The sequence below is a fragment of the Acinonyx jubatus genome, chromosome C2, assembly GCF_027475565.1.
Source record: "Acinonyx jubatus isolate Ajub_Pintada_27869175 chromosome C2, VMU_Ajub_asm_v1.0, whole genome shotgun sequence".
Taxonomy (NCBI): Eukaryota; Metazoa; Chordata; class Mammalia; order Carnivora; family Felidae; genus Acinonyx; species Acinonyx jubatus.
The window spans coordinates 20,055,667-20,069,252 of NC_069384.1; positions in this window are offsets into that span (position 1 = coordinate 20,055,667).

Sequence of the window (13,586 nt, forward strand, 5' to 3'; positions counted from 1 at the left end):
GGATTCCCTGCATTTACAACTTTTTAAGAAAGAATGGAAAGGAAGGGAGGAAGGTAGAAGAAAAGAAGGAAGGAGGAAGGAAGGAAGGAAGGAAGGAAGGAAGGAAGGAAAGAAGGAAGAAAGAGAGGGAGGGAGGGAGGGAGGGAGGGAGGGAGGGAGGGAGGGGAATCTGGCCATACCTAGTTTGCATTCCCATAATGCAGTAAGCCACTGGAATAACGTAAGTGCTGTAAACTAAACCAGGTTAGAAGGAAGCACTAAGCACTCCCCACCCCCAAACACATATAAGCATTGCTGTCACTTACAATTCTTGTGGCCTGTCAGCTTCACTTATTTGTGTCACTTAAGCTCCTATATACAACTGAATTTGGTCACTGTTAGGTTATTATCTTGTCAATGAACAGTAAGTCAAGCCAAATACATAGACAAAGATATGGGAATGAAAACAGGATTAATAATTGTGGGCCTTCTCTCTCTCTTGCAATGGAGAAGAAACAAGGCATAAAGTGAAGTATTTAAGATACATCAAATTTTTTTTCTTTTTCTTAGAGAGAGAGAGAGTGGGGGTTGAATGGGGAAAGGGAGAGAGAGAGAGAGAGAGAGAGAGAGAGAGAGAGAGAGAGAGAATCTTAAGTAAGCTTGATGCTCAATGCAGAGCCTGATGTGGGGCTTGATCCCATGACCCTGAGATCATGACCTGAGCCGAAATCAAGAGCTGGATGCTCACGGAACTAAGCTACCCAGGAACCCCTAAGATACCTTTTTAATAACGAAAATTAAATGTTAATTTGAACCTCCATTCTTCTAGAGTAATAGAAGATTAATCTCAGTCAAATTGGGCTCCCTTTCTTTACCGGTACATTTTCAATAGTTTGGGGAAGGATTAGGGTTTCATGGGGCCCATTTATCTTTCAAATAATCTGTCTACATGGAAATCCTCTGACACTTCTGTCTCTGATTTGTGTAGGTAGCCACTTACCCGATCTTTTTTCAAGTCTGTTTTTCCTTTCAGAAGGAACACTCAGTAATTTCACTCCAGGATTTAGGGTACCGCCCAATACTGAGTGGATTCTTTGTCACTCTGGGCATGGGCAAGGGCTTAGGTTGTTGATGGCTCTTCCCTGCTTTCTTCTGAGTCTTAACCATTCCCAGAAGCATGAACACAGAATGGGTTAAGTGCTTAAATGAGACAGAGAGAGAACCACTGAGTGAAGGAGGCGGTGGGGGGGGAGATAAAAATCCAGCCTCCTATACAAATAGAACCGACAATCCGTAAAATTGCAATGATTAAATCACATGTCATTCTTAAGTTCCTTCAGGTAATGTCCCCTGTGCCAGGAGCCAAATATAGTTACCAAAGCTCCACAATACGAAGGAATAAGTAAACCAACCAGCTGAAAACCTAATTAAATTAAATTCACTGGACCATGAAGCATACAAATGTCTAATATCTGTAACAGGCTAGGCAAACATAAAATCTTTGAGTGTACTGGTACAGAAAAAGAGGAGGGGCCCAGGTGTTCACAGTGGAAATGAATGGACCTTACAACTGTGTAGGGAAGCAACGTTCGGAATATGCAAAAATGAAAGAAGATCAAGAATATGAAACTTGTTGATTGGGAATTAGGAAATTATTTAAATGAAGTTCAGACTGATAATATAATCATTTGGCAAATTCAATCACCTACCCAAGTCTTAACTTTTCCATTGGTTTGACAGGGGTGCACTTGCATGTGTGAGCACACACATGTGAACACGCACTTTATTTTACTGACATGTATTCTCTACGTTGGAGATTTGTTTAAGTGCATTAATCATATGTGATCATTGGATGTCAAATTTATCTCTAGTGAAGTTACTTTCTCACACTGTGCTATATGACCAATTTCTCCACAGTAAAGGTAGAGAAGTCTGTTGCAATCTGTGACATTGCCATTCTCCCATATATTTTGCTTAAATACGAAAACTATTTTTATTTGTGTATTTTTTGAAGTTTACTTATTTAGTTTGAGAGGAAGAGGGGCAACGAGAGAGGGGGAGACAGGATTCCCAGCCAGTTCTGTGCTGTCAGCATGGAACCCGATGTAGAGCTGGATCCCATAAACCGTGAGATCATGACTTGAGCCAAAGTCAAGTTGGACGCTTAACTGACTGAGCCACCCGGGCACCTCTGAAAGCTATTTTTAATACTTCATTCTTTGACAAGAATTTCCAATAGATCTTTATTGTCTGGCAAGGAACATGTTCATCAAGGAAATGCATCTCTTCCTTTAAACACTTGTTCTCACCACAGAGCTACATTAGTATAATCTCTTTTTTTAAGGTTTTCCCAAGCTTTACTTTTACGTGGTCTCCAAATGGAGGCCACAGGCAAGAATCCCCCAGGAACAAAGTCAAGGATCATGAATTACCTTGGACAAGGTTATTCTATCAGCAAGGAATAAGAGTCTAGCAGATGAGGTAGTCAAAGATTTATCTAACAGCCAGAGAGGGAAATTGTCACTATTTTTTCCTATGGGATTTGATCATTTGCCTGAATCAATGAGAACAGTATGTTTCCTATTCTTTTTCTTTCTTTTCTTTTTTTTTTCCAAAAGAGGATTTTAATTCTGGGTTTCCAGCTCATTTTTTCCTATTGTATATCTAATGTCCCTGGGTATGATATCTTACATTTTGATTTATTGGTTGTCAGTTTGCAAGGAGATTATGCAGACTTGATGAAATGATTGATTTTGAATTTGAAGCTGGAAACATAACTGTATGGGTTTCTTTGAGTTGTTTCCCATGAGGGAGGATGATTGGGTTCTATGTGCGGGAGGCAGGATATGAAGGGCAAGCTTAATGCCCTTATACTGATACAAATATCCAAACATGAATACCCAGCAAACTGATCCCACAGTGTTTTCTCTTAAAGGCCTTATTACTGGTGCTTTTTTTTCTCCTTCATAATGGCGAAAATAATAAAGTCTTTTCATAGCTTTGTAGAAAGAATTGTGTAAGATAACTTGCATGGAAAATGATAATGTGTGCTATATATGTGCTAGTTTTTATCTCTGTGATTACTATTATCATTGTTATAGTTAATCCTATTCCTGCCAGGTCCACCATGCAGCTCTAGAGGATGCCTAGGCTATCTCCCTTCTCAAGGCTTACTACTCTTCCCAATCTCTCATTCAGTCTCCGAAGTTGCCTTTCAAACACACTGGAACTCCTGGGCACATACTACTCCCTGTACGTGATGATAAATGCATATAATTTAGAGACTTTGCAGTTACTATTATTCCCTTGAAAATTATTGTACTTGTTTCCAGCCACTTACAGTGATTGGTTACCTCCCCCATATATTTAATGGAGGTCCCACATCGACACAACAATTATTCCGTGATTCTTTAGTTCTTGCTTCCATTCATTATTCCACCTTTTTTTTCAGACTTTTCCCTACAAATTCAGTATCCAAATACCTCTTTGACCTTAACTCCATTTTAGAGATGAAGACACGTATTTTATCAGTAAAATAAAAGCCATTAGGAAGGCAATACTTCAATTTCCTGCTGCCAAATCTACAAACCTACTTGTATTCGTTCCTCTTTTTTCTACATTCTTTCCTCTTATAAAGATGAGAGGTGTCCTTTCTAAAGCTATTCTTTCTACATAGTCTCTGCATTCCATGATATCTTAGTCCACTCTGGCTGCTATAACAGAACATCATAGATTGCACAGTTTAGGAACACAGAAATTTATTTCTTACAGTTGTAGAGGCTGTGAATCTAAGATCATGGTGCCTACACTGGGAAAAACCTCCTTCCAGGTTGCAGACATGGCTGAAAGAGAGCTAGCTAGCTCTCTGGCCTCTTCTTATGAAGCACTCATCTTATTCATGAGAGATCCTTTCTTATGACCGAATTACTTTCCAAAAGTAAAGGCCCTGCCTCCAAATCCCATGCTCACCAAGCTATTCATACTTGTCTCAGCGATAGGAGCCATTTCTGTGGGTTCTATCTGAATGAATCATCTCCCTTATCCGTGAATAGATCACATTTTTACTTAGTTGCATTCTTACTTATTTGTCTCCAAAATATGATTTTGTAACATCATCAACTATTCCATATTGTTTATCATTGAATCTTCAGCCCATTACACAATGTATCAATGAATCTGAAAGAATAAAAGGGTAAGTAATATAACATAGTTCTCTATCTACTCATACTCCCTTTTGTCCCTTTCCACATACATGCCACAGTGGAGTCTTGATTTGTACCATGAATCTTTTAGGCTATAAAAATAGTAGAGGATAAATCTCAAAAGACATTAGAATCAAATAATAGAGGGGCGCCTGGGTGGCTTATTTGGTTGAGCATCCGACTTCCTCTCTGGTCATGATCTGGTGATCTGTGAGGTTGAGCCCCACATTAGGCTCTGTGCTGACAGCTCAGAGCCTGGAGTCTGCTTCGGGTTCTGTGTCTCCCTCTCTCTCTGCCCCTCCCCTGCTCATGCTCTGTCAATCTCTGTCTCAAAAATAAATAAACCTTAAAAAAAAACTTGTAGAATCAAATAATAGATAGTGTTGAATATTAGGGCATGCAAGTTAAACTCAATTTGTTAATAACTGGATAATGAATCACCACTAAAAAGATGCCAGAGCCATGAGCTTAGGTCCCACACTCAGTCTAGTCAATTAAAGAAAACTGAAATGACCACCACATTAATGATATTCACAGTAGAAATGTGTGGTTAGTCTGAATCTCTGAATTATTTAACAGAAGACCCTAAGAAATCAGGATGATGGAATATTCTCTGCATTCATTAACTTGGCACATAACGTCAAACAAGAGGGGAAAGGAATGTAGCTAAAATGTAGAAGATAAAATGACCGTTCAAAGTGACCTTGTTGAATAGACAAACACATAGAAAAAAATGCAGTCAAGATCAGAGGAGGGTAATATATCTGAAAAGAAAAATAATTTTTCAATGCAAAAAAAAAATACGAGAAATTCAAGGGTGGCAGAAAAATAGCCAAGCATCATAATAGGTAATAAAGTAACCATGATCAGTGATACAGCCCTGAGGAAAGCAAACCCAGGGCTGAATTCTTAAGTAGGAGCCATGCAGCAAGAAGCCATGAGATAATTCTCATATTACATTCAGCAGTGACTTGACTCATTTTTAGAATCAAAATTAACGCTGTTGTGGGAAATACAGGGAGAGTTCGGAAGAAGGCAATGGTGTCAGACTATAAGTTAGTTATAAAGAAAAGGCAAAGAAAGGTTTACTCTGGGGGTGACGACATTGAGAGAAGACAAATTGTAAAACAGGAAGAGTGTAGAGTAAGTTTTACATGTAGGCAAGAGCTGCTGACGATTTCTAAGAGTTGACAACATCCTAGCAGGAGATATTACAGAGATAATGATTAAAATTGATTTTTCTTTGAACGACTTAAATAAAATACCATCTAACTAAGGCTAGACTAAATTGCCTTCAATTTACTCCTCATCTTCATAGTAATGTGGATGCTATTATTTTAACATTGAGTCTGACAAGCTGTTAAAAAAAAGCGGTAACCTCCAGGATAGATCTTTATAAAGAGTGCAAATGGGAACAGTGTGGACAAAGCCAGATAGTAGACAACAGGGAGTCAGAAATGGCACAAGTAATGAGCACCAGCTTTTGAGAATGTGCACAGGATAACAGTTAACAGCAATGAATGCTCACTGTGCCAAGAGCCAAGCTGAGCCCATTGACTGCCTTGTCGTTGGTAATTAGCTCAGTGACTTTATGTGTAGGTGACATGATGTCCAGTTTACGGTGTGGAAATTGAGGTTTATTAGATGAAGGACCAAGCCCACGGTCTTAGAACTAAAGTGTGTTATTTAAACTCATGTTTGTTTGCCAGCAAACCCATGTTATTTACCAGACGCAATGTTGTTTTAAGTAGCGATTTATTTTCCCCACTGTTTCCCACAGAGCGATGTCTGTGGTAGTTGTGTGGTAACCATTTGTTAGAAGACTATTACATGTAATACATATGGGGAAATATAAGAAAACAGGTTGGAAAACACAAAGAAATCTATATACAGAGCAATAAAATTGTAAAGGTTTTAAATTGGTGATTAGACTGATAACTCTTCATGTGGGCATTTTATCATATTAAATAACAGTATTAGATTACATTTCCTGTGTGCTAACAATTTGTGCTGTTTCTGCAATTTATAAAACATTCCTTTTACAATTATGATAGTGTTTAAATGGTAAGAGGAGGACAAATATTTTTAGTTTTTATTATAATTCAATTTATTTATTTTTATTTTTTTAAATATAATTTATTATATTACTTTCCATACAATACCCAGTGCTCATCCCAATAGGTGTCCTCCTCAATACCCATCACCCACTTTCCCCTCTCCCCCACCCCCAACAACCCTTAGTTTGTTCTCAGTATTTAAGAGTCTCTTATGTTTTTCCTCCTTCCCTCTCTGTAATTCCCCCCCACCCCCATGGTCTTCTGTTACATTTCTCAGGATCCACATAGGAGTGAAAACATATGGTAACTGTCTTTCTCTGCCTGACTTATTTCACTTAGCATAAAACTCTCCAGTTCCATCCATGTTGCTACAAATGGGCAGATTTCATTCTTTCTCATTGCCAAGTAGTATTCCATTGTATATATAAACCACATCTTCTTTTCCATTCATCAGTTGATGGATATTTAGGCTCTTTTTGTAATTTGACTATTGTTGAAAGTGTTGCTATAAACAATGGGGTGCAAGTGCCCCTATGCCTCAGTACTCCTGTATCCCTTGGATAAATAAATTCCTAGCAGTGCTATTGCTGGGTCAAAGGGTAGATCTAGTTTTAATTTTTTGAGGAACCTCCACACTGTCTTCCAGAGAGGCTGCACCAGTTTGCATTCCCACCAAGAGTGGGAAGAGGGTTCCCGTTTCTTCACATCCTCACCAACATCTATAGTCTCCTGATTTGTTCATTTTGGCCACTCTGACTGGCATGAGGTGATATCTCAGTGTGGTTTTGATTTGTAGTTCCCTGATGAGGAGCGACGTTGAGCATCTTTTCATGTACCTGTTGGCCATCTGGATGTCTTCTTTAGAAAAGTGTCTATTCATGTCTTCTGCCCATTTCTTCACTGGATTATTTGTTTTTTGGGTGTAGAGTTTGGTGAGTTTTTTATAGATTTTGGATACTAGCCCTTTATCCGATATGTCATTTGCAAATATCTGTTCTCATTCTGTCAGTTATCTTTTAGTTTTGTTGATTGTTTTCTTTGCAGTACAGAAGTTTTTTATCTTGATGAGGTCCCAATAGTTCATTTTTGCTTTTAATTCCCTTGCCTTTGAAGATGTGTCAAGTAAGAAATTGCTGCAGCTGAGGTCAGAGTGTTTTTTTCCTTCTTTCTCCTCTAGGGTTTTGATGGTTTCCTGTCTCACATTCAGGTCTTTTATCCATTTTGAGTTAATTTTTGTGAATGGTGTAAGAAAGTGCTCTAGTTTCATCCTTCTGCATGTTGCTGTCCAGTTCTCCCAGCACCATTTGTTAAAGAGACAGTCTTTTTTCCATTGGGTACTAGTTCCTGTTTTTCAATGATTAGTTGGCCATACATTTATGGGCCCACTTCTGGGGTCTTTATTGTATTCCATTGGTCTATGTGCCTGTTTTTGTGCCAATACCATACTGTCTTGATGATTATAGCTTTATAGGAGAAGCTAAAGTCTGGGATTGTGATGCCTCTTGTTTTGGTTTTCTTCTTCATATTACTTTGGGTATTTGGGGTCTTTTATGGTTCCATACACAATTTAGGATTGTTTGTTCTGGCTTTGAGAAGAATGCTGGTGCAATTTTGACTGGGTTTGCATTGAATGTGTAGATTGCTTTGGGTAGTATTTACATTTTTTAAAAAATATTTATTCTTCCAATCCATGAGCATGGAATGTTTTTCCATGTCTTTGTATCTTCTTTAATTTCCTCCATAAGCTTTCTATAATTTTCAGCATACAGATCTTTTGCATCTTTGGTTAGGTTTATTCCTAGGTATTTGATGGTTCTTGGTCCAATTGTGAATGGGATCAGTTTCTTTATTTCTCTTTCTGTTGCTTCATTACCGGTGTATAAAAATGCAACTGATTTCTGTACATTAATTTTGTACCCTGAGACTTTGCTGGATTCATGTGTCAGTTCTAGCAGACTTTTGGTGGAATCAACACAAACATTTTTAAATTCTGTGAATTCAACAGAATTGCATTCAAATAATGAAAAGGAAAGAAAGAAAGAAAGAAAGAAAGAAAGAAAGAAAGAAAGAAAGAAAGAAAAGGGAGGGAAGGAGGAAGGAAGGAAGGAAGGAAGGAAGGAAGGAAGGAAGGAAGGAAAAGATTGACGTATTAGTTCTTCAAATAAAGCAAAGATGATCATGAAAATACTACTTTTAACAGAATCTTGCTTATAGAATCTTGGATCTCTCTCTCTCTCTCTCTCTCTCTCTCTCTCTCTCTCTCTCTCCTATTCTCTTTCTTTTTAAGATAAAATGATTGCACTAAAAACCTTAGTTTCACTCTCTGCAGTCTTAGATAAATGGAAGACCTCCAGGGACAGAACTTAGCCCTGAAAATAATAAGTGACATAATCAGTTATGAGAACTGTACTGGTCAAGGTTCTGCGGAGAAACATTTTCACAAATAGGAGATACACACACACACACACACACACACACACACACACACACAGGAAGAGAAAGAAAATGAGAGAGAGAGATTTAAAGAATTGGCTCATGTGATGATTGCAGAGGCTTTGTGCGTCCAAAATCAGAAGGCAGAGAAAATTTGGCTGGCTGGAGACCCAGGAAAAATGATAGGGCCTATCTACAGTCCGCCAGGAAGAACCGATGTTGCAGGGGAAGCCCAATAGCGGGCTGCTCCCTGCTGGCTGCATTCCCTCAAGGGCAAGAGAGGTCAGCCTTTTGTTCCATTTAGGCCTTCAACTGATTGGAGGCCTAAACTCTGCCTTAAGGACAATCTGCTTTACTCAAAGTTCACCATTTAAATGTAAACCTCATCTAAAAACAGCCTCCCCAAGACATGCAGTAAAACAGTCGGTCAAATGTCTGTGCACCGTGGCCAGACAGATTGGCCCATGAAATTAACAATCACAGCAGCACCTTTTGCTTTTGGAAGAATGATAATTTTCCTAAGACTTTACCTCTGCCATTATTCACTTTTGGAAAAAGTGAACCTTTAGAAAAGTTTATGGGAGTCATTTGAGAAACACTGTGCCTCTAGAGAAGAAGTCTGACATCATAGTTTTCTTTATTTCCCTCCCATCCTTCCAGCTCCACTAAAAATCTGAAATCTAAAGATATTTAAATACATAAATGTAATTATTATAAAATTAGTAAAGTGACACAGACATTTTTGAAAATTTTCCGTATCTTACTCTTCTATACTAAGACATCAGTGACAATTTTTTTAATTCAAAATAAAATACAATGAGGAAAACACCTCGAATAAAAAATATACAGATGAATAACGAGGTGATAGAAAGATATTAAAATGGAACTTTACAGGAAGAGAGGTGCTATTTTGGGTTTTTATTATTCTAAATCACAAGGTGGTATTCGTGGTGCCTCCTCCCTAATTTATATCTTCAGGAGAAACATTTTCTGTTGCAATATTGTGATATTTCACCAGTGGTTTCCAAAGGCTTTTCTTGATACTCTTTTGAGAAAACAATTCATAATATTCATAGGAAACTTTACTAATGAATAGCAGTGGGCTATGATTTTTTGAAAATGTAAAAAGCTTTTTCAACTTATTCTAGACTAATTCTTTCACTTAATACACATTCAGTGATAGTGGGAAATCTTGTTATTTTCTACTTTTAAATGTAATTTATGTGAAATGTATTTCCTTTTCCACAATTTGAAAGGAAACTTGTCCTTTTGATGGCAGACTGAGCTGATATGAGATGTTATCCTTTCAATTTTAAACATGTAAGAATTCATACAGTGTAATATTTCATATTGTGTAGGTGAAAGCTTTAAATACAAAGCAAACTAAAGGTAATACATAGATGTCAGAATTAAGAACCCTCTAAATGAAAGGCATGAAGGACACAAAAACACTTAACTTTGGGATTTTCAAACTGGATTTTGACCTTGAGCCTGGGGGGGGGGGGGGCGAGGATGCTAATGTCCACCCAGCAGTGAAAATGGTATCACACCCAGGCCTATTGGACAACTGTATTTCCTTGGCAAATCTATGAAATGAGTCCTGTCTGTGACATGGAGATTAGAATACCTTGCTCATGAGCTCAGGGAATCATCGTATAAGTTGACCATCTACTTGAGAGAGTTAGTAGAAAGGGAATTATCCATTAAAGTAAAAACTTTATGTCTATGTTCATAGTGGGTGTCAGGTAAAAATTTTTGTTACCTGTCAGGTTGATCAGTCCTTAGCTGAGAAGTTATAATGCTACTCTGTAATTACAACAACATGTAGGTTTCCTACAGCCCCCAACAAGTATTATTCCATAAGTACGCCATCCCAACTTGGGTAGCTATGGAGTGTATAGAAGAACAATGCCCTCTAAAGAAAAGTTCACAGTGAAAACTATGCACACACACATACATATGTAGATAAACAGAAGGAACGCAATCACTATGAGAACCATAGATGTCACAAATGGCAGAATGCACACCTCAAGAACTAATAATAGACCAATATAAAGGGTAATTTAAAATGTGTGTCTCAAGTGCTCAAAATGATGGAGAAAAACATGCAATTCACAGAGCAAAAACAATGTTATTAAAAAAGAAGATAAATTTGAAAAAAAAAAAAAAAACAACCAGTGTAGTAATTCTTGCATGACAAAATATACCCATTAAAATAAAAATCTTAAGAGGACAAGTTTAATCAGTATATAGGTTATACCAAAAGAGAAAATCAGTCAATCAGAAGTAAATATAAACAAACCCTAGAGAATCCATTATAGAGAAATAATACATGAAATATAAATGTGAGACAAATTAAGATCCATGCAGAATAGGATAACAAAGATAATGTGAATCTAACAAGAGTACTGCACTTAGAAGCATCTTAATAAAGCTATTGAAAAACTTCAGCATAAAATTTACTATATTAGTAAATACATAGTACCACAGGCTGGGTGGCTTAAACAATAAAAAATTATTTTCTCACAGTTCTAGAAGCCAGAATTCCAAGATCAAGGTCGTGGCAGAGTCGATTTCATTCTGAAGTCTCTCTCCTTGGACAGCGGATGGCCACCTTCTCAATCTGTCTTTACATGACCATTCCTCTATGTGCATGCACCCTGGGCATTTCTTTATGTGTCAAAATTTCCTCTTATAGGGACAGATTAGATTAGGGCCCACATCGATGCATTCAAAATCAATGGATTTTGAAATTCTCTTCTTTAAAGGCCTTATCTCTAAATACAGTCACATGCTGAGGTAGGAGGTGTCAAGGCTTCAACATAGGAAGTTTTTTTGTTTTTGTTTTTTTTTGAGGTGAGAGAGTTGGATGTAATTTAGACCATAACACTTATCAAAGAACAAAAATGGAATTTTTTAAAAAGAACTGACAATCAAAATTGTTATAAAATAGATGCTGGGGCACCTGGGTGTCTCAGTTAGTTAAGCATCTGACGATTTCAGCTCAGATCATGTTCTCCTGGTCATAAGATCAAGCCCTGAATAAGGCTCCACGCTGGGTGTGAAGTCTGCTTAAGAGTCTCTCTCTCCCTCTCCCTCTGCCCCTCCCTCCCTTAACAAAAAATAAACGCCAGGAGGAAATAGAGTAACACCTCTCAAATACTGATGGAGAATAATGTCAATCTTGAAATCCATAGTCAGAGACATTATTTCCAAGGAAAAGAATAGGCCTACTCAGAGATAAAAATTGTTATTACTCACATACTTTTCTTAAAAAACTTACTGGTGGCTGAGTTTTAGAAACAAAGTCACTAAATTTTGAGGAAAGAATCATATACAAATATTTTTTTTAAATTTTTTTTCAATGTTTATTTATTTTTGGGACAGAGAGAGACAGAGCATGAACGGGGGAGGGGCAGAGAGAGAGGGAGACACAGAATCGGAAACAGGCTCCAGGCTCTGAGCCATCAGCCCAGAGCCTGACGCGGGGCTCGAACTCCCGGACCGCGAGATCGTGACCTGGCTGAAGCCCGACGCTTAACCGACTGCGCCACCCAGGCGCCCCAATCATATACAAATATTAATGTTTAACAAATGATTTCAAACATTTTGGTATGTCTAAGTAGGTATTTATTATAAAAAACATATGATGGTGTGATGTAGGCAAATTATTTTGGAGGTTGTTAAAACAAGGTGGGAAAATTGTAGAATGTATAAAATGAATGGTGGGCATTCTTTTCCTTCATTTAATACACTCTCAGATATTTTCATTTTTTTCTTCTATTGTTAGGAAGCAAGATAGAGGTAGTGAACACATTAGATTTTAGGTAAAACAAAAGGCTTTAAAAATTATATCCATGTAAAAGTTAGAGTGCATAATTTCCAAACTAGCAGAAAATGAAAAGAAGTTACAAAAACTTAATAAATTGTGTAAATATAAATAAGGAAAAAGACAAACAAACAAAAGAAAGAAGGTAATAAAGCTTGAAGTAAGACCTTAGCGGGAAAAGAGAAAACACCTTAGTGTATAAATATCATAAATATGAAGTTGAATGAATAAAAATGTATCCAATAGTTATATAAGTTTCAAAATTCTCATAGAAGTACACTATATTTTGTTTCTTGTTATGTGTGAGTATATATAAAAATAATATATAGTGTACATAATATATATTATGTAAATTACATATTAACATGTATATTAGAAATAAACAAGTAGGAGAAATAATTCATAAACATTAAATTCGAGAGAAAAGAGAATTAAAAAAGAAAGAGCTTACGGAGGAATTAAAGAGGTCCCTAATTCTATCCATTGTTTTGTATGGTTATTTTTTAAATCTATAGTATTAAGAAATAAAATAAAATGAAAGGCTGAGTTAAAGTATTTCTAAACTTTTAATTCCTATAATAGTTTGATGCTTTCATATTTCAATGAATCAGATGTTAAACTCTGATTTTATCGTTGACTGATGAACACCTGTTCCTTGTGTGTAGTCACTGGTCTATAATACTTTATACGTATTAATGGATTTAATTCTCATAACCCCTGGAACAGGAGGTTACTATTGCTAAAGCCATTATAGACTCATGAGTTTAAGTAACTTGGGTAAGGTGATATGTGACAAACTCAAGTTCCAGTTCTGCCAATCTGGCACACCAGAGCCAATGTCCTTACCTATGGCTCTGTTGTATATTTTAAATATTTTAAAATTGTACTCCAATATTTATGGGAATCAATTTTCACCTCAAAGTAATCGTATCTGGATATTTAAAATGCTTTCTGGGGATGCCTGGGTGGCTCATTCAGCTAAGAGTCCTACTTTCTTTTGCTCAGGTCATGATCTCCCGGTTGACTCAAAGTAATTGTATCTGGATATTTAAAATGCTTTCTGGAGATGCCTGGGTGGCTCAGTCA